Consider the following 22,614-nt stretch of genomic DNA (forward strand, 5'->3'; position numbering starts at 1 on the left):
TGTAAACCAAATCAGCCGCTTTATCAAAGGACGCATACTTAACTGCCGTCAAAACTCTTTTAGTTTATTCCGCACTATAAGCTGGAAATCTCTGGCTGACTTCAAGTTTCTAACTTCCGGCCTGTGAACAAAAGGAATAACAAACCCAGAACCAAAACCTGATAACTGCAACTCTGCATCTGCCATTTTTCCATTTTTACCGTAACGCTTTAGCCACGGGGCCAACCTTTCTACCCTCACAGGGGTCTGTGCCCTGAATGGCTACCTCACTGGACTGCCACCCAACTTTTCCCTTATGGAAGCAACGGCTTTGGAAATGCTGGCCCCCACAATTGGAGCATTTGTGCTTATACTTACAGGCCCCTTCATTGAACTGGAAACATAAGCTTTTTCTGATCGCCACCACTGTCCCGCTGGCCTGGCTTTTCCCATATCCTCCACTTGCCCCTCGAAAGGACTGGCTTCCTTGTAATGGCATCATGATCTTCAGCCAGATCCCCATGTAGCGGTCGTCCCACCGCATATCTGGATGAACTGCAATACGCTGACAAAATTGTTTGTCATAATGCCACCACACCATCCCTCCAAAGGTTCTGTATGCCGATGCAATCTCATCATAGTAGCAGAACAGGGCTGCTCCATGCTCAGGAAACTTCTCTGTCGTGACGCTGGCTAAGATGCAAAAGGCCCTGGACCAATTAGCAAAAGTTTTAGGTAATTTCCTATACCTCTTTTTCCTCTCCTTCTCCTCCTTCTTGCCCGGTTCAGCTTTAGAATCCTCTTTGATCTCCACGAACTGATCCAGTGGTAATAGTGAGAAAATTTCCAAAAACTCCCTCTTCCAAATCTTCTCCTTAGTCTCTGCTGCCAGGTGCAGGCCCAGTGGCCCTATGGAGCAAAGGCATGGTCTCCTGAAGGCCTCCTCTGAAACTTTCAAACTCCCATGACCGCTCCTTCCTGCCGTGATGGCGCCAGCACTCCCTATCCACTTGCCTCCCCCGACCAAGCCTTTGCTGCTGCTCTTCCCCCAGTTCCTAGTGATGTCCCTTGCTTTTCCACTTGCGCTATCAGTGCCTTTAGACCCTCCAAAATTGACATCTGACCTGCATCCATCCTTCTACTCACTCCAGGAATATTAACATTCTGAGACACTTCACCTGTTGTAGCAGGTGCCGTTGAAGGTCCTGGTCCTGCCGCTGCCAGTCCTGTCGCTGCAGCCATAGTCGCCAACTCTTGTCCTCTATCTGTCCTTTGCCATGCAGACCTCCTAGATGCCAATTGCCTCCATGAATGAGAGTGGGTGCGCTGTGCCATGTTCCTGCCCCTTTCCTGGTGCTCCAGCCTTGCCCAGGTTGGAGAAAACTGGTCCTGTTCTCTGCCTCTTTGAGGATGCGGGGAACAAAACCGCCCCCTCCTGGGACCTGCTCCTGTGTGTTCTTCCCTTCTGATGATCCGTGCTCGGATTGGGCTGAGCTGTGGATCCTGCAATGCAGGGGAGAGAAACCAGGCAGTATTTTCATGCCCCTCCTTTTCCCCATACACTTCCCTGCCTCTTCTACCTGCATCCCTCTCCTCACATCTCTTCCTCCCCTGGCCAGAGCTCCCCACTCTGCATCCCCTGACAGAACCTGTAAAAGCTGGGCCAAGGCAGCAGTATCACTCACCCTGCCCATGTTCACCACTCCAGCTGGCGGCCTCACTTCTCCCTCCCTCCTTACATTCTGTAATGCTCCAGAATGTGCAGGGAGTCCCCCTCCATTTCGAATAGCTCCATGTCCAGGTCCAGAGTGGCTGCTGGCTCACTAAAGCCCACTGCAACATCAAAAAGACACCGTAAATTATTTCCCCCTCCTCACCCCAAAGAGGCCGTCTGCAACCCACTTGTGTGACTCACTATATATTATTTTATTTTTTTTTGGCTGAAAAGCCCCACAACTAACTTCTCTCCCCCCATGGGCAAGCCATAAATGGCCATAACAATTCTGCCCCCTAACTAACGGCTCCCTAAGTGAATGGACAAGTGTAACTAGGTCCACCCTTATTTAACCCATATATGTTGGCCAGGCCTTATGCTACAACCTAGCCAACCCCCCACCCCTAACCCTTGCCGCCTGGCATCCACGTGTTCCCTTATTCCCCCTTCTTCACGAGTAATCTCTTTTCCCTTTTCATTTATAATGCCAGGTATACTTATTTTTTTATTTATTTTTTATATACAGGCCCCCTACCAATTCTTTTGGGCCAAATACTGGTCCCTCATGCCCCCCTCATAACCCCTGACCACACTGAGCACTCTTATTACTGTGGGCTTCCCCACCCTCACCCTCCCACTCCCTTTGGTGAGTAGCGGCCCACTATCCCAACCTGGTGCCTTTCATTGGTGGCTCAGTGTTACTTACCAGCTCTTTCCGTGGTCCCGCCGTCCGTTCACATGACCGCCGGCTGCTGCGGCCTCAATCTGGCTCCTGCATCCTGTGCTCCTGATGCCCTCCGGTCATCACTGCCGCTTTGATACCTGACACCTGCCTGCGCAGCTGCTGCTGTCCGGCCTCTCCTGCTCACCGACGCTGATCCTACTCTTGGCCTACTCTTCGCCCCTTCTATTGGGCTCAGTCTCTCCGGCGGCTTTGACTGCCGTTATGATCTGGTCCTGCTCCCTCCTTCACGATGGACGTTCCTCCCTCAGCACTCCTTGGTCCTTCCTCCTGCCCGATCGCCTCCTTTAGCTGCTGGAGTACCCAGCCCGCCCCCTTTGCCTGCGACAGGGATGTCGCTATCCTCAGCAGCTCTGGAAGTTCCTCCATAGCCGTCCTTAATGGCGTAGTCTCCTGATAGCAGTAAGGGTGGGAGAAGAGAAATGGCTTCTCCCACGCTGCTTAAACAAAAGAGGCCATACTTCCTGTTGACCCTCTCTTTATCCACGCTCTACCCCTAGCTAGACCCCACCCCCTTGCTTCCTGTCTCTGAGGGTCAAATGCCCTCCCCTTCCATTCCTCTTGAGCCAGGCTTTTTCTCACACACTCTCAAACACACACACACACACACACACACACAAACTCTTACACACACAGAAATACAACTCTCAAACACACACCAACACACACAAATTCTTACACAAACAAAAACACTCTCACACACTCTCAAACACACAACTACACACACAAACTTTTAAACACACAAAAAACTCTCACATACTCTCAAACACACGGACACACACACACGCACACACATCAGTTAGTGAGGCCTATGTGAGGACTATAAGTCAGATGTCTGGTTAATTTTTTAAAAGTGCCCCAACTGCTACCCTCAAAACATGTAAGGTCCCTTTTTAAAAATAAAAAAATGTTGATTTTTTTTATTTGAAAAAAAAAAATTACTGCAATAGGCAGATTTTGGGGGCTAAAGTTGGCGGCTTAGAAAAAAAATGACATTGTAAGAACTGTGTGCTTCCTGCTATATACATATATATTTATGTGTTAATCTGTGTATATACAGATATTAATACATAAATATATATGTATATAGTCATATACATATATACTTATATTTTCTGCCCATCGCTGTGGGACTTACCCTTCACTGTGTAGTTCTCATGCTGTGTCTGACGACATGAGAACAAGGCTCCCGTTGGAGTCTATGGTAGCGCGCTCTCATGAATGCAATGCTTCTGTGCAATGTGAATATGAGGTTGCTTTGCACCTAACTTGTAATACCAACGCACATTTACAAAGTGGAGCTCAAATATCGCTTTAGTGAAAGCTATATTTTGAGCTCCACTTATAATATAGCCCTAAATCTGAATATGAATTGTTATGAATATAAATACGAGATTCATTTAGCTGAAATCTGTTCCTTTGTGCATTAAAGTTCACTCAAACCCTTCCTATGGAATTTGGCAAAGATTAAACCTCACAGTCACAATTTCCAAAGTTGCTCTTAAATAAGTACGTTAAATTACAAGTCTCTTATATCATTGTCTCCACTAGACCATCTGGGTGTACAACAATTTGCCCACAAGCCTAAGGGGTATATTTACCAATGTGCGAGCGGACATGATACAAAGTAACGTATCATGTCCGCTCCACATCGGCATTTATCATTTATCATTGCACCAGCAGTTCTTGTGAACTGCTGGTGCAATGCCGCCCCCAGCAGATTCATGGCCAATCAGCCACTATCAGGGGGTGTCAATAAACCAATCGTATTCGATCGGGTTGATTTCTGTCCGCTACCTCAGAGCAGGCTGACAAGTTATGGAGCAGCGGTCTTTCCATACGGAGCTTGATAAATATGCCCCTAAATATCAAGGTTGCAGGTAGGTATAGGTAGAGGACCTCATCCTCTACTACCTATTCCTACTTTCATTTCTTTTTTACCTCTATCTGGTGCTTTGTTCTACATTGATGACATTACAATAACTTGGAATGAGTTGGATAGATGGTTTACTATTGATATAATAGCTTTATTACCATAAAAAAATAACATTTGTATTTATTCCAAATTAGCAAGTGAGATTTTAAAAAAGTAGTTATTCTGTACTTGTATATTGAAGCAAAAGAAAATGGAACTCTAATGAATGTATGAAGTGGTTAAGAGAAAAAGGAGAGAAAGATAAAGTAAAGAGAATGAGAGTGTGAAAAAAAAGGAGACTAGTAACTTTTTCCCTCTGGCCTAGTAGCTTTTAACCCCTGACTATTAACCATAGCGATATTTTTCCACCCCAGAATTTATATGGAAAGCATATATGGACAGCGCTGCGGAATATGTTGGTGCTTCATAAATAGGGTATAATAATGATAATAATATATATACCGTATACACACATACACACACAAAAAGCAAAGTGGAGGGTACCTGCACTCTTACTTTTATTGAATCAAAGTCCATGGTGCCAGATCCAAAATAGAATATTAACCAAATAAAGAAAGACTGCAATCACTGGACAAAGAAAAAGCAAAACAACTTTTAATCTATAAAAATACTGGTATTATTATGGATTAAAATGTATTTTGTTTTTCTTTGCAAATCCAGTAAGTGCAGTCTCTCTTATTTTGTTTATATTCAAATATTTTGATATACTGTATATATATATATTAGACTTGTGCAGCTTCGAAAAATTCGTTTCGGTTCGGATCAATTCGGATAGATTCAAATTTCGGTTCGGATCTATTAGAATTCGGAAAAATTCCAATGAATTTGTATATACACACATACATATACAGTATTAATATGACACCTCATTTTATTGTGCTTCCCTTTATTGAACTTTTCAAATTGAAGGTTCGTGGCAAACCTGCATCTAGCAAGTTTATCAGCACCATTTTTCCAACATATATACACACATATAAACTTATATATACAAAGTAAACATGTATACAAAGCAAAAAGATTACGACTTGCTGAAGCCTCGGATAATCGTTAGCATTGTTTTAGCAATAATCTCTTTTTTAATTAAGGTTTGTACATTGTTTTTTTAGAGGTAATGCTACTTCACACTTAATAGACTACAGTATAGTATAAACATTTTTAAATGCAACGGGAAACCAAAAATATATGTGACTCGCTTTATTGCTATATACTCTTTATTGTGTTTATTCTGGAACCGAACCCGCAATGTTTCTGAGGTATGCCTGTTGATAGATAGATAGAAAGATAGATAGATAGATAGATAGATAGATAGATGGATAGATAGATAGATAGATAGATAGATAGATAGATGATAGGTAGATAGATAGATAGATAGATAGATAGATAGATAGATAGATGAGGAATGAGCAAGAAAGGTGGAGAGAGCTGAGAGAGAGAGTTAACATAAAAAGAAAGGAGAGAGTGGAGAAAGTGAACAGAAAAAGAGATAGAGAATGAAAGATTAGAGAGAGAGAAAATAGAGCAATTGAAGAAGAAAGGTGAGGGAGAAAGAAGAAAAATAGAAGAGAGTTAAGTGAAAGAGGAAAGAAAGAGTAACAAAAAGAGAGAGAGAGAATGAACCGAGAAGAATAGAGTAGGGAGAGACTAGAGAAGGAGAGAAGAATAGAAAGTAAAGAGGGAGAAGAGTAAATAGATAGAAGTGAGAGAGAGAGAACAAGAGAGAGAAGGAGATTGAAGAGAAAGGGTTGAGAGTGGAGAAAAACAGAAAAGGGAAGAGAGAGAAAAGAAGTAAGCAAAGATATAAGAAAGAGAATGAAGGAGAGTGTGATAATAGAATAGAGATGGGCAGAGAGATATAAGAGTGTCTGAAAGAGAGATTGAAGAAAATAAAGTAGGGAGTGCAGAAAGAGACAGAAAGATAGTGAATAGAAAGACAGGGATGGTAGGGGGAGAGATAAAAATGGGAATACTGACATAATAAGAGAGAGAGAAGAGATAGAATGAGGAGAAAGAGAAGAAAATATAGCAGAAAAAGAATGTAACTAGTAAAGGAAGGGCAGATGTTTTTGTTTATTTTTATTAATCATCAGCATTACAGACAGGATCATCTTCTGGATCTCCCTCAAACGGGCTATCCCATACTCCCTGCTTCTCTTCAAGCAGTGTTTGGCTAATTATCACATCATCAGGTTCTTCATCAATTGATCAGACTAATCTCTACTCTCCTCCTCTCAATCACACCTGCAAATGACTACTTGCTGTGGGCTATTCACATGGTACTCATGTTTTCAGCTACTAAGAAGACAGCAGGGGTGGTATTAATAAATGCAGAATAGGAGGGGGTGCAATAAAAATCCACAGTCACACCTTTCTTCTTGGAGTACTGCATTTTGGAACATGTAGCCCCAGGTAATAAACAGTAGTAACCAGCAGAATGTCAGGGACAGAACTCATAGCGAGTTCCTTTGCTTCTTTGTTAACTAGCCCCTCGTCCACATGCCATGCATATGCCACACATTAAAAACAAAAACAAATCCCCATATGAAGATAGAGACACATTATGAGACCCCTGTTTAAGTGAGTCCTTAGGCGACCTCCTATTTGGCCTATTGCTAGCAGTGAGCAGATTATGTGTTACTGTAAAGTAACAGCATCATTACTATAAATGCACAGCATGCATAGATTAATGCAGTTAGCAAGCATTTTAACATACATACAATACAATAATATAATATTAATGTTCACTCCCATTCTCTGCTGGAATATTACAGTCTGCATGAGACCGTAAGATGGCCCTAAATGAGTGCTACTTATTTTACGCAAGGTGTGAGCGTGCACACCTCAGAGGGAATAGTGATTTATTGTGCTAAATAAGTAGTGCACATTTTTCAGCCGTCTTGCATTTACTAAGTAGCTCAAAAATCTTTTTTCTTTGTACCCAGCACTATGGAGGTTTGCAGCGCTATATAAATAAATGATAATAATAACATTATATATATATATATATATATATATATATATATATATATATATATATATATATAAAGAAATATTACGGAGGGGACGCAACTGCTTTGAGCTATTAGAAAGCAACCAACCAGTTCCTAAACATATACTGGTTTAGTCATGAATATATCAAAACTATGGTGCAGACCCTTAAATAAGATACAAGAGTTTATAAAGAGAGAATAAATCCTGGAATATGTATACCTGGATAAAAGACAGGGAATTCAGCACTCTTTTTTAAAAAAGATTTATTAGCTCATGGAAATATTTGCAAGGTGTATCCAAAATTTAAAGCTTAGATTGCTAGAAGAGAAGGTAATCTCTGACACCCACTAACTATATCATGGGATGTTAATCTTGTTAGGTAAATACACAAAGAAAACCCAAATAGTATATATAATCACCTTTAAGAAATAGAGATAACATAGAAAAGTTCAACATTCAAACCTGACCGGTCAGGGGTTAGTGTTCATGCCTGAACAGTAACAATCAACATGCATGGTGGTGTGCTGACATGTCTATATAACAGCAGGTAACGTGTCCTACTGCTAAAAACCTCTTATATCCTTACGTCGCAAGCATAGGCATCTCAGTATACATACTTAAATGTGACAAGAATATCAGTGGGGGACAATAGTCAGACTACTACACCCTGCTGCTTACGGCACCTTAGTATGTAAGGCTTAATGCCGGGCAGGTATAAGAATGGGATCTAAGTAGTTTCTGAAAATGTGCCCCAAGGTACGTGTATATATCTTGTAAGAATAAGGCATAGGCATATCAATGTACACACATGTTAGTAATTAGGATATATTGGTGGGGAACAGTTGTCGAACTACTACACCCTGCTGCGTGCGGCACCTTAATAAGTGAGGCTTAATGCCGGGCAGGTATTAAAATGGGATCTAAGTAGTTTACGACACAGCGCCCCAGAATATGTACATATATCATTTAGTTTGCAAGCAAAACATACGGCAATCTTAAAGTTAGAGTAACTCAGCAAGATTGGTAAGCAGGTAATCACATTAGTCACAATAAGTCATTGTGTAGATTGTTAACAGTCCTTATTTTGAATTGGTCATGCATGCAGGCAATGTATTAGCCATGGAGCAGAAAAAGGCATGAGGTAGAGTGCAGGATTGCGAATCAATGAAGCATGATGTTAGTATGCCACAAGCATTAGTCAGAGATAGCAGTCTCCTTTCACAATTAAGGACTTTTAATATGACCCCCTCATCAGGGTAGCGATATCCAGTGTGATAATGAATATGCCTATCAATCAGGCAATAAATGTGACTTTATACGACCTGTCTCCAGAGTTATCTTCGAGCTGGTATAAAGTTATAAAACCTTAGTGACTTCCAAGGGACACCAAGATATGAAATCCATCTAGCACGTTTGCTTGCAGCGTGTCTGTTCTATGGCATCAACACAGACCACATGTTCCGGTTCGGCTTGTCCAATGCCGATGCGCGTTTCACCCGCTAGGTGTGTCGGGCTTCGTCAGGGCGTGGGTGTCAGAGATTACCTTCTCTTCTAGCTATCTAAGCTTTAAATTTTGGATACACCTTGCAAATATTTCCATGAGCTAATAAATATTTTTTAAAAAAGAGTGCTGAATTCCCTGTCTTTTATCCAGGTATACATATTCCAGGATTTATTCTCTCTTTATAAACTCTTGTATATATATATATATACATATATATATATATATATATATATATATATATAAAGAGAGAGAGGAAAAATAGAATATCCGGGGACAAAAGATCCCCAGATAAGCCTTAAAAGCGCTCCTAACAGGGGAAACTAAAATAATTACTACAATATGTTAATATTTGCTATAGACGTATCATATAAATCAATCTAAGACACAAAATATAGCTGCCTGTCCTAAAGATGAAAAAGAGGTCCCTCAAAACCTCTCTTGGAAATGTAGGTGCAGAAAGAAGCAGGATGGCGCTAAATAGGGTGTATGGCACCTACTAAGGAATGATAATTAATATTATTACTAAAATGCAAGGAGCAGTGAGAAACCCCACATAAAGAACTCTCCTAACAATTAAAATGACATTCAAAATACAATCGAATTCACATTTTAAAATACATATACAATACACATAAAATTTATATAAATGTCATATAAAATTCATACAAGATATATATTTTATATATATATATATATATATATATATATATATATATACACAGAGAGAAATGCACTCACAGGAACGAACAACCAGCTCAATACCATTGTTAGCCTGTTCTATGGCGATTTACCACCTGGGTGCAACTTCTTTTAGCTCAGCAATGCTTTTCACAGAGTAGAACTTTCCTGTATATATATATATGCATTGGAGCCCTTTGTAGTTAAGTAGAATAAATCATGTAAAAACATAAATAATGCAATATTCCTATTTAATAAAGTGTTATGGTGTGTAGTTACTGTAAATATTTTACATTCCAATGTTCTGTGCTCTTTTAATATGATTTATTACTGTTAAATTTACATACAAATTTTATGTTTTTGATAAAATACGATTTTTTGTGAACAATTTTTTTATGTTTTTTGATGCACCATAACAATACAAATTTTTCCTGCATATTTTTGTGTGAATGGTTCAATTATTTGTTTTGTATGAAAATTAAAATTACGATTTTCATTATGCACTTTTGTAATGTATGCTTCTCCTTCCCGTACAAAAATGCAGTATACGCCCCTTAGTGAGACACCCTGTTTTCAGTGTAAAAAGTGGCTTTAGACCATTCTACCAGAGAAATAGAAGTAATGGTGAGCATTCTTTAATAATCTCGCCAGCCTAGAGACCTTTAGATCATTGGGCCCTAGATTACAAGTGAAACACTTCTATTTTTGCCCTCATATTACAAATACAAAATTATTTTTTTATCACTCAATAAATAGTCTAGGGCACGCTTGTATCTGCGTGTTGGAGAGCTTTGTGCACTAAATACCACACATAATAGACTTGTATGGGAGTGCACAGTAAAATTCATGAGAGTTAAACCAAGGTTGTACTAAGCTAATGGTGGAGTTCAATTGTGCCCCACTTTCATTCTAGTACTTGATGTAAAGTAGCAGTATTTAGATTTACTTCACATAATTATGATGCAATGTATTGTAATGAAAATATAATATCTATCTGTATATATACCTGTATATATATATATATATAGATAGATAGATAGATAGATAGATAGATAGATATAATTTATATACAAACAACCATTTGTAAGCAAATTTGAAAGATGGGGATATTTCAGAACTATTCAAAGTGATGAGCGACTCTTTCTATAATCAATAATAATAATCCTCACAGTACATGTGCCAATAGATATCCCAGGACCATAAGTAAACACAAAGATCCTTATAAACTACTATATAGCGTGAAGCAATGTGAATATATTCTTGTACTCACAAATAGACATTTAGGTCTTGTATCACTAGCATGGATACTCTTGTGGAATGCAGGGACCGTCCATCCAATATCGAGGAGACTCTAAAAATGCTGCAGGACTTTTTTCCCCAGCAGCTCCGTCTCTCACTTGATCTCTGGGTCTCTCCACTGCTCCACTTCCCAACGCAGTGTACCACGTGATCCAAGAGTCATGACATGCACTAGTCCTGGGATTTCTTTGCTCACACGCCAAAACTGTGGCAGATCTAGTTGTAAGTAAACCAAAACAAAAGGAATCCGCCAATAGCAGTTAAAAGTTCCACTTTTTTCCAACTTTTGTTAAAACAAATTATCAGGATGATCCAACATCAAACAGGAATCGATGTAGCCTGGTAGGGCTTACGCATTTTGACTAACAAGCTGATCACAGCTGATGCCTTTTAAAAGGAGCAAATCATTACATGATTGGCTAAAACATGTTAAAAGTATACTAACGCAATTCCTGGTTATACATCAAATGCTTATAATGTATTAAACACGTTTATACAATTTAACTTTAATTTAACAATGTATGTGATGCAGTTTTGAACACAGTATCAATGCTCAGGGAGTAGCTTGAATTACAATTACGAATATATATATAGAAAATTAATAAAAAGAATATAGATGTACAGAAACAGAGAACATATGGAAATAGAAATGGAAAATATATATATATATATATATATATATATATATATATATATATCGGATATATTATTGGCTCAGTCATAAGAGCCATAATTATTTATAATACATGAAATACATATAATTACTTATATAACCATAGATGTGACACCCATAAGATCTAGTGACACTTAGTGTGTGTGGACAAAACACCTCTGTCTATGTATGTGAATAGATGAATGCATAGCTGACCCATATGTATATGACATTTGGTAATAGTTCATATGAGAGAGATCTAGAGCTAATACTAGAAAAAACATTGTATGAACATTGTATGATCTATACAACTAGAAAAACTAATTGTATGAGGAATACATTAGGATTCTTAGCAGAGAATACCACAAATTGAATATCAATGTGAACTCCAAGTAATGGATTCAGATAAAGATTACACTATATATTAAAAAGTTCCATATCAATCATACCTTAAGTCTTTATTAAATAACTAGGAACCAACATTCACACAGTAGTAGCGAAAAGAAAATTTTAAAAAACACTTAAACCCAGTCAAGAGTAAGTACTGATTAGCTTTTAGAGCCAAAAAATATATAAGTATACATGGGCCCACCATCAAATATTGTTAAGCAAGCTAAGTCCTTACAATCCGAGGGCTGATTTACTTTTAAGTATTAGCATATAATCTTGGTAGGCACCATGAGTAATAATTATTTGTTAGAGAGAGATTTCTTATTTAGACATAGGCAAGCAGGTTAAAAACGGCAGACAGGAGAGACAACGCTACTCCTGCTGGACCCCTGACGCGCGTTTCACAGAACGCTTCCTCAGAGGGGGTGACCCTCTTGGAGTTCACATTGATATTCAATTTGTGGTATTCTCTGCTAAGAATCCTAATGTATTCCTCATACAATTAGTTTTTCTAGTTGTTTAGTTCTGTTTACTGAGATCCCACATCAGATACTGATCCTAGTTAATGATACTTATTATAATATATAGATACAAAATATATGTATCGTGACACATATAAGGGTACTGTATCTGTTATTACTTAACTCCTAGTTATCCCCCTAAAACCCAAGTTCTATTGTATGATCTATATCACTCCCAATAGTTCACTAAGTCATACTCAGAGTTCAGACCAAGTGGTACTCAGGTTTTCAATTTAAATATCCAGAACATCTCTCTTTTGCAAGTAGGTAATCCCTATCACCACCTCTTTTAGGTCTGTGCACTTGTTCAATGATGCACCACTTGAAAGAAGAGAATTTTTTAGGACATAAAGCAAAATGCTAAACTATGGGAGTAGAGGCAGTTCCTATTGTAATGGAGTGTTCACGTATCCTTGATCGGACATCACGTGTTGTTAACCCTACGTATTGCAAATTACATTGTACACATGTGATTAGATAAACCACATAGCAACAAGTGCAATTCAAACAACCGCATATATTATATACTTCTCTGGTGACCATAGATTTAAATTTGTCAGTTATAATAAGCATAATTTAGAAGGGGAAACCATGTTTCCAATAGTCTTTCCACGTCGTAAGAGCACCTTAAACCTTTTTTAACAACATAAACCAGTTTATCATCTGAAGATAGTGTATTAAAATGCTTACATACTATTTTGCATATTTCATTGTACTGGGCACTATAATTTGTTACAAATGTTACTCCTTATTGTTTTTTTTTTTTTATCATGTAACGATTTGCTCCTTTTAAAAGGCATCAGCTGGGACCTGGGTGTTGATGTTTAATGTTGGATCATCCTGATGATTCGTTTTAACAAACGTTCGAATAAAGGGGAACTTTTAACTGCTATTGTGGATTCCTTCTGTTTTGATATTTCAGAACTGTCACCAATCTTCTTATTCCATGCCAACTATTGCATCTGGACTGTTAATAGGAGTTGCTGACTAACTTTTTAAAACAATTTTAACCCCTTAAGGACCGGGCATTTCAGTGAAAAACTTCCCCAAAAGACCAGAACATTTTTAGCATTTTTGCCATCACTACATTTAAAAAGAAATAGAGCTTTTTTATATATATATATATATTTATATTTACCTATCAAAACTATATATCTTTTTTAGTAGACAACACAAAGTATTGATCTAGGCCTATTTTGGTATATTTTATGCCACCATACTGCCAAATGCGATCAAATAAAAAAAAATCTTATTTTTTTTCACAATTTTAGGTTTCACACTGAAATTATTTACAAACACCTTGTGCAATCATGACACAAATGGTTGTAAATGCTTCTCTGGGATCCCCTTTGTTCAAAAATAGCAGACATATATGGCTTTGGCATTGCTTTTTGGTAATTAGCGGGACACTAAATGCCGCTGCGCACCAAACTTGTATTATGCCCAGCAGTGAAGGGGTTAATTAGGTAGCTTGTAGGGTTAATTTTAGCTTTAATGTATAGGTTACCCTCCCGCCTGACACACCCCACCCCCTGATCCCTACCTAATCCCTCTCAAACAGCTCTCTCCCCTCCCCCACCCTACAATGATCACCCCCATCTTAAGTACTGGCAGAAAGACTACCAGTACTAAAATAAAAGGCTGTTTGCTTTAATACATTTTTTAAAAAATATTTTCTGCACTGTAAGATCCCCCCTTACCCCCAACCTCCCTGATCCCCCCAAACAGGTCTCTAACTAGGCTGACCATATTGCCGCTTTAAGAAGGAACACATATGAAAAATACATATGTGAGGGTTCTTATACAAAACCATTTCTTTAAACAGCCCTGAAAACAGCCCTGACATATGTATTTTTCATATGTGTCCCTTTTTAAAGCGGCAATATGGTCAGCCTATCTCTAACCCTCCCCTCTACCTATTTGCTGCCATCTTAGGTACTAGCTGGTCGTTAAGGGGTTAAAAGAAGATTCTCTCTAGCAGCCTAATCTCTGGCCTGTAAATGAACCTACTGTTAAAGGGATATAAAACCTAACAAACTGCATTTCATGATTAATATAGAGGATACAAGTTTAACAAGAGAATGAAACAAAATTGATAATAGAAGAAGAACATTGGAAAGTTTCTAAATAATGTATGCTCTAACTGAATCATGAAAGAAAAAATTGGGTTTCATGTCCCTTTAATTACAAAAACAAACAATTAAGTACATTGGTATATTAAAGTAATCACATTACATTTGGTGTTAGTACCTTACATTTATGGAAACAAATTGATACTTTGACTCAAGCATCTTCATTTTTTTAACATCCTAGTTTGCTCTTTCTGTGTGGATTAAAGGCGGGAGAGGCTTACTTGTGTTCTTATCATTGTAATCTGAGTTTCTATAACAGATTTAAATAGATTGAGTATGAAAGTTATAGATAATAAAAGAAGGTATAATCTTGTGATAGAAAAATAAATGAATGGAATGAAATGCGACACCTGTATTGGCTGAGTTGAATAACAATCCACATTTTTAAGATGACTTGGCCTTCCTAGATTTTATTGTTATTTCAGTTTTATAAGCAATAATGTTGGTTTATCTTTTTTGTTTTAGAAGAAGACAAATTGTGCCAGTTCTCCCACTTAAGAAGATGAGAGAGGCCTGTAATTTTCATCATAGGTATACCTCAACTATGAGAGACAAAATGTGGAAACAAATCAAGATAATCACATTGTCTGATTTGGAAAGAATTTATTTGCAAATTATGGTGGAAAATAAGTATTTGGTCAATATCAAAAGTTCATCTCAATACTTTGTTATATATTCTTTGTTGGCAATGACAGAGGTCAAATGTTTTATGTAAGTCTTCACAAGGTTGTAACACACTGTTGCTGGTATGTTGGCCCATTCCTGCATGCAGATCTCCTCTAGAGCAGTGATGTTTTGGGGCTGTCGCTGGGCAACACAGACTTTCAACTCCCTCCAAAGATTTTCTATGGGGTTGAGATCTGGAGACTGTCTAGGCCACTCCAGGACCTTGAAATGCTTCTTACAAAGCCACTCCTTCGTTGCCCAGGCAGTGTATTTGGGATCATTGTGTGGGATTTTTGTTTGGGATCATTGTCATGCTGAAAGAACCAGCCACGTTTCATCTTCAATGCCCTTGCTGATGGAAGGAGGTTTGCACTCAAAATCTCATGATACATGGCCCCATTAATTTTTTCATGTACACGAATCAGTCATCCTGTTCCCTTTGCAGAGAAACAGCCCCAAAGCATGATGTTGCCACCCCCATGCTTCACAGTAGGTATGGTGTTCTTTGGTTGCAACTCAGCATTCTCTCCTCCAAACACAACGAGTTGTGTTTCTACCAAACAGTTCTACTTTGGATTTATCTGACCATATGACATTCTCCCAATCTGCTTCTGGATCATCCAAATGCTCTCTAGCATACTTCAGATGGGCCTGGACATGTACTGGCTTAAGCAGGGGGACACGTCTGGCACTGCAGGATCTGAGTCCCTGGCGGCGTAGTGTGTTACTGATGGTAGCCTTTGTTACGGTAGTCACAGCTCTCTGCAGGTCATTCACTAGGTCCCCCCATGTGGTTCTGGGATGTTTGCTCACCGTTCTTGTGATAATTTTGACCCCATGGGGTGAGATCTTGCGTGGAGCCCCAGATCGAGGGAGATTATCAGTGGTCTTGTATTTCTTCCATTTTCTAATTATTGCTCCCTTAGTTGATTTCTTCACACCAAGCTGCTTGCCTATTGCAGATCCAGTATTCCCAGCCTGGTGCAGGTCTACAATTTTGTTTCTGGTGTCCTTCGACAGCTCTTTGGTCTTCACCATAGTGGAGTTTGCAGTGTGACTGTTTCAGGTTGTGGATAGGTGTCTTTTATACTGATAACAAGTTCAAACAGGTGCCATTAATACAGGTAATGAGTGGAGGACAGAGGAGCCTCTTAAAGAAGAGGATACAGGTCTGTGAGAGCCAGAAATCTTGCTTGTTTGTAGATGACCAAATAGTTATTTTCCACCATAATATGCAAATAAATTCTTTCCAAATCAGACAAGGTGATTGTCTGGATTTGTTTCCACATTTTGTCTCTCATAGTTGAGGTATACCTATGATGAAAATTACAGGCCTCTCTCATCTACTTAAGTGGGAGAACTTGCACAATTGGTGGCTGACTAAATACTTTTTTGCCCCACTGTAAGTACTGATCATTGTACTAGTCAGAGCAAGTCAATTCTCTGGCCTCTAGTTATCAAGCCATCAACCTCAAATACGCTAAACACCCCTAATCTGCCCCCCCTACACCGCCGCAACTAAATAAATGTATTACCCCCTAAAACGCCACTCCCGGAGCCTGCCGCAAGCTACATTATACATATTAACCCCTAATCTGTCCCCCCCTACACCGCCGCAACTAAATAAAGTTATTAACCCCTAAACCGCCACTCCTGGACACCGCTGCAACTAAATAAATGTATTACCCCCTAAACCGCCGCTCCTGGAGCCCGCCGCAAGCGACATTATACATATTAACCCCTAATCTGTCCCCCCCTACACCGCCGCAACTAAATAAAGTTATTAACCCCTAAACCGCCGCTCCCTGACACCGCCGCAACTATAATAAATGTATTAAACCCTAAACCGCCGCTCCCAGACCCTGCCACCACCTATATTAACTTTTTAACCCCTAATCTGCCCCCCCTACACCGTCACCACCTATAATACATTTATAAACCCCTATCCTGACCCCCCTACACCGCCGCAACTATAATAAAATTATTAACCCCTAAACCTAAGTCTAACCCTAACACCCCCTAACTTTAAATATTATTTAAATAAATCTAAATATTATAACTCTTATTAACTAAATTAATCCTATTTAAAACTAAATACTTACCTTTAAAATAAACACTAATATAGCTACAATATAAATAATAATTTTACTGTAGCTATCTTAGGATTTATTTTTATTTTACAGGCAAATTTAAATTTATTTTAACTAGGTACAATAGCTATTAAATAGTTATTAACTATTTAATAGCTACCTAGTTAAAAACAAAACAAATTAACCTGTAAAATAAAAACTAACCTAAGTTACAATTACACCTAACACTACACTATACTTAAATAAATTATTCCTATTTAAAACTAAATACTTACCTGTAAAATAAACCCTAAGATAGCTACAATGTAATTAATAATTACATTGTAGCTATTTTAGGATTTATATTTATTTTACAGGTAACTTTGTATTTATTTTAGCTAGTTAAAATAGTTATTAAATAGTTATTAACTATTTAATAACTACCTAGCTAAAAGAAATACAAAATTACCTGTAAAATAAATACTAACCTAAGTTACAATTAAACCTAACACTAAACTATCATTAAATTAATTAAATAAATTACCAACAAATAACTACAATAAAATACAATTAAATAAACTAACTAAAGTACAAAAAAAAAAGCTAAGTTACAAAAAATAAAAAAAATAAGTTACAAACATTTCAAAAATATTACAACATTTTTAAGCTACTTACACCTAATCTAAGCCCCCTAATAAAATAACAAAGCCCCCCAAAATAAAAAAATGCCCTACCCTATTCTACATTAAAAAGTTAACAGCTCAATTACCTTACCAGCCCTTAAAAGGGCCTTTTGCGGGGCATGCCCCAAAGAAAACAGCTCTTTTGCCTGTAAAATAAAAATACAACCCCCCCAACATTAAAACCCACCACCCACATACCCCTACTCTAACCCAAACCTCCCTTAAATAAACCTAACACTACCCCACTGAAGATCATCCTACCTTTAGCCATCTTCAGCCAGCCGACCACCGATGGAACCGAAGAGGAGATCCCGAGCGGCAGAAGTCATCATCCAAAGGGCGCTGAAGAAGTCTTCCATCCGATTGAAGTCATCATCCAGGCGGCGTCTTCAATCTTCATCCATCTGGACCGGAGCCATCTTCAGACGAGCCTACGCGGAGTCATCTTCTTCCACCGACAACTGAACGACGAATGACGGTTCTTTTAAGTGACGTCATCCAAGATGGCGTCCCTCGAATTCCGATTGGCTGATAGGATTCTATCAGCCAATCGGAATTAAGGTAGGAAAAATCTGATTGGCTGATCCAATCAGCCAATCAGATTGAGCTCGCATTCTATTGGCTGTCCCGATCAGCCAATAGTATGCAAGCTCAATCTGATTGGCTAATTGGATCAGCCAATCAGATTTTTCCTACCTTAATTCTGATTGGCTGATAGAATCCTATCAGGCAATCGGAATTTGAGGGACGCCATCTTGGATGACGTCACTTAAAAGAACCGTCATTCGTCGTTCAATCGTCGGTGGAAGAAGATGGCTCCGCGTAGGCTCGTCTGAAGATGGCTCCGCTCCGCTCCAAATGGATGAAGATTGAAGACGCCGCCTGGATGATGACTTCAATAGGATGGAAGACTTCTTCTGCGCCCCTTGGATGATGACTTCTGCCGCTCCGTATCTCCTCTTTGGTTCCATCGGTGGTCGGCTGGCTGAAGACGGCAAAAGGTAGGATGATCTTCAGGGGGGTAGTGTTAGGTTTATTTTTTCTTTGGGGCATGCCCCGCAAATGGCCCTTTTAAGGGCTGGTAAGGTAATTGAGCTGTTACCTTTTTAATGTAGAATAGGGTAGGGCATTTTTTATTTTGGGAGGCTTTGTTATTTTATTAGGGGGCTTAGATTAGGTGTAAGTAGCTTAAAAATGTTGTAATATTTTTGAAATGTTTCTAACTTATTTTTTTTATTTTTTGTAACTTAGCTTTTTTTTTGTACTTTAGTTAGTTTATTTAATTGTATTTTATTGTAGTTATTTGTTGGTAATTTATTTAATTAATTTAATGATAGTGTAGTGTTAGGTTTAATTGTAACTTAGGTTAGTATTTTTTTTACAGGTAATTTTGTATTTCTTTTAGCTAGGTAGTTATTAAATAGTTAACAACTATTTAATAACTATTCTAACTAGCTAAAATAAATACAAAGTTACCTGTAAAATAAATATAAATCCTAAAATAGCTACAATGTCATTATTAAATACATTGTAGCTATCTTAGGGTTTATTTTACAGGTAAGTATTTAGTTTTAAATAGGAATAATTTATTTAAGTATAGTGTAGTGTTAGGTGTAATTGTAACTTAGGTTAGTTTTTATTTTACAGGTTAATTTCTCTTTATTTTAACTAGGTAGCAATTAAATAGTTAATAACTATTTAATAGCTATTGTACCTAGTTAAAATAAATTGAAATTTGCCTGTAAAATAAAAATAAATCCTAAGATAGCTACAATAAAATTATTTTACTTTATTTTACTTTACTTATTTTAAAGGTAAGTATTTAGTTTTAAATAGGAATAATTAATTTAATAAGAGTTCAATGTATTTAGATATATTTAATTAATATTTAAGTTAGGGGGGTGTTAGGGTTAGACTTAGGTTTAGGGGTTAATAATTTTATTATAGTGGCGGCAGTGTAGGGGGGGCAGGATAGGGGTTAATAAATGTATTATAGGTTGCGACGGTGTAGGGGGGGGCGCGGCGGGGTCCGGTAGCGGCGGCTTAGGGGTTAAACAATTTATTTAGTTGCAGCGGGGTCCGGGATCGGCAGGATAGGGGTTAATAAATGTATTACAGGTGGCGGCTGTATAGGGGGGGCAGGATAAGGGTTACTAGGTATAATGTAGGTGGCGGTGGGCTCCGGGAGCGTCGGTTTAGGGGTTAATACATTTATTATAGTTGCGGCGGTGTCCGGGAGCGGCGGTTTAGGGGTTAATAACTTTATTTAGTTGCAGGGGGCTCCGGGGGCGCCGGTATAGGGGGTAGAACAGTGTAGTTTAGTGTGGGTGCTTAGTGACAGCTTGTCAATAAAGCTTTTAAAAAAGCCGAAGAGCAGCGAGATCGGATGAGTGATAACTATCACAGTCCGCTGCTCATCACTCCGTACTTGGTTCACGGCTTTTTGACAGATTTATTGATAACTTTTGCGAGATTTTTCAGGTCTGCGGCGGCGATGGTAGGCGAGCTTAGGCGGGCGTATTGGGCCGGCGAAGGCAGGTAAGTAGACACATTAATAACTAGAGGCCTCTAAGTGAACTGTAGCATGAAGAGTGAGACAAAGTATACACAACACATGTGGAATCACTGTTCTAACAAGATTGCAATCTAACTAGTAGCTAACAGTGGATAAAGGCAACAGGTTCTGGAGGCTGATTTTATTTATTATAGTGATTAAAGTAAATTGGAAAGTTTAAAGTAAATTGGAAAGTTGTTTAAAATTATATAACCTATTTGAATCATCAAAGTTTTTTTTGGACTTCACTGTCCCTTTAACTGATCGCTTGTAATACGAGCGCAGTGAGCAGCTAACATTACGTAATGGGACAGTTAACACCTTGTAATTACAAAACATTTCTGTCGTGCTGCTAAAGAATAACAGAGCAGCCAAGGCTTAACATTTTTAAAACAAGTTAACACTGTTTTTTCTGCAATTATTTTTCAATAGCCAAACTCAACCCACCATTTGCCTTTTTGGAGGAGCCAATCTGGGCTTTAGTAAGCAGACTAGTGCCACTATCATAAAGTTAGTATAACATGCATTTATTTGCAGAATTGTTATCGGTAAAAGCCAATTAGAAACAGATACCAAAATAAGTTAGACTTGAGAAGTCAGAAGGGTGCAGTTCACATTCAGAGGATTAGAAATTGCTAAATTTCAGAGCTAAATTACATGAAAGGGGGCAAAATAAATAAGGAAGTATATTGCAAAGTAGTTTCATTATGTATAAATAAACATGTTATATAAAACTCTCAAGGTGTTTCCTGTCCCTTTAAAGTATAAGATGTGCTTAAAGAGTTTTGGCTGCTTTAAGATGAATTGGTTAAAGTATTTAACTATCCGCTTGTAACACCACTTGTCATTCCACTTGTAATACCACTCTACCTGTAATATAACCCTCTTTGTTTTGATCATGTATTTTCCTTTCAATATGGCTATGGGCTGAATTATCCACCAGGACATATAATTTAGGGCTCCATGTACTAAGCCGTCAATTCATCCGTCATTGTAGACGCGGATAAACTCGCCGTTACTCGCCGCGGGCGAAATGGTGTCCGCTGTCGCTATGTACTAATATTCCCCCAATAAATAGACAAGTCTAGCCCGCCGCAAGCAGTTGCGGATTGTTGATAAATTTGATGCCTCGCTCGCCGCGACTAAGCTGATGTACTTAACTTTCAGTTGAATTGTCTGGCCAATTATTAACACGTGACATGCAAGGTGTCACGAACATCATAGTAGTCACGGGAATAGAATTTTGCTCCTATAAAAGTTCAACTTATCTAAATAACTTTATTATTGTTCAAAATTTTTTGAAGAGTGATAACAGAGCGTTATTTTTGTAATATTTATTTACAATTTGGATATGGCTTCATCTGGATCTGATAATATATAAATATTAATATAAAAATAATTATAAAGATTGACAACTATACAATACAAATTTAAAATATAGATTACTCTTTAATTACAGTCGACAAATTGGGCGCAATTTATGTACATGGAAATGAGAGACAAATTAGACGCCAGTTATGCTGTAAGTACAATGCTGATATTACTGCCTTTTATATATGTCTAGACTGGCGTCTAGATTGACTTTCCTATTGTTTTGTACCTTGCCCGCCACCTAAAAGGTGGCGAGGCAAAAATAACGAGGTGGGAGCGGAAATTGTAGCGAGCGGACAAATAGATTTTTTAGTACATTCGTTTTTGGCGAGTTGGTGGTCAAATGTGTCTAATTACAGTGAAAAATGGAGCGGTAGCGAGGTTTGGCGGATAAGTACGCTCGCAATTTTAAAGATGCGAGTTTTAACATAATTGACGGCTTTGTACATATCATTTTGCGAATTTTGACGCAAGATTTGTTGCGGGTAGCTCGCTGACTGCTTAGTACATGGAGCCCTTAGTGTTGCTGCTATACTACTATATAGATGACGGCTGTTTGGTGTAATCAGAAAACACTGTTGGACTGATACTTATATACTGGTTGTGTAAATAAATTTAGTCAACTTAAACTTGCAGATAATATAGTTGAATAGTGACTGGAACTTTGATGCAATGGTACACAAGACTATGCCACACAAAGAAGAGAAATTAGCAATCTTTAAGTCAGGAACTTCCT

The sequence above is a fragment of the Bombina bombina genome, chromosome 4 (genome assembly GCF_027579735.1).
Source record: "Bombina bombina isolate aBomBom1 chromosome 4, aBomBom1.pri, whole genome shotgun sequence".
Classification (NCBI taxonomy): domain Eukaryota; kingdom Metazoa; phylum Chordata; class Amphibia; order Anura; family Bombinatoridae; genus Bombina; species Bombina bombina.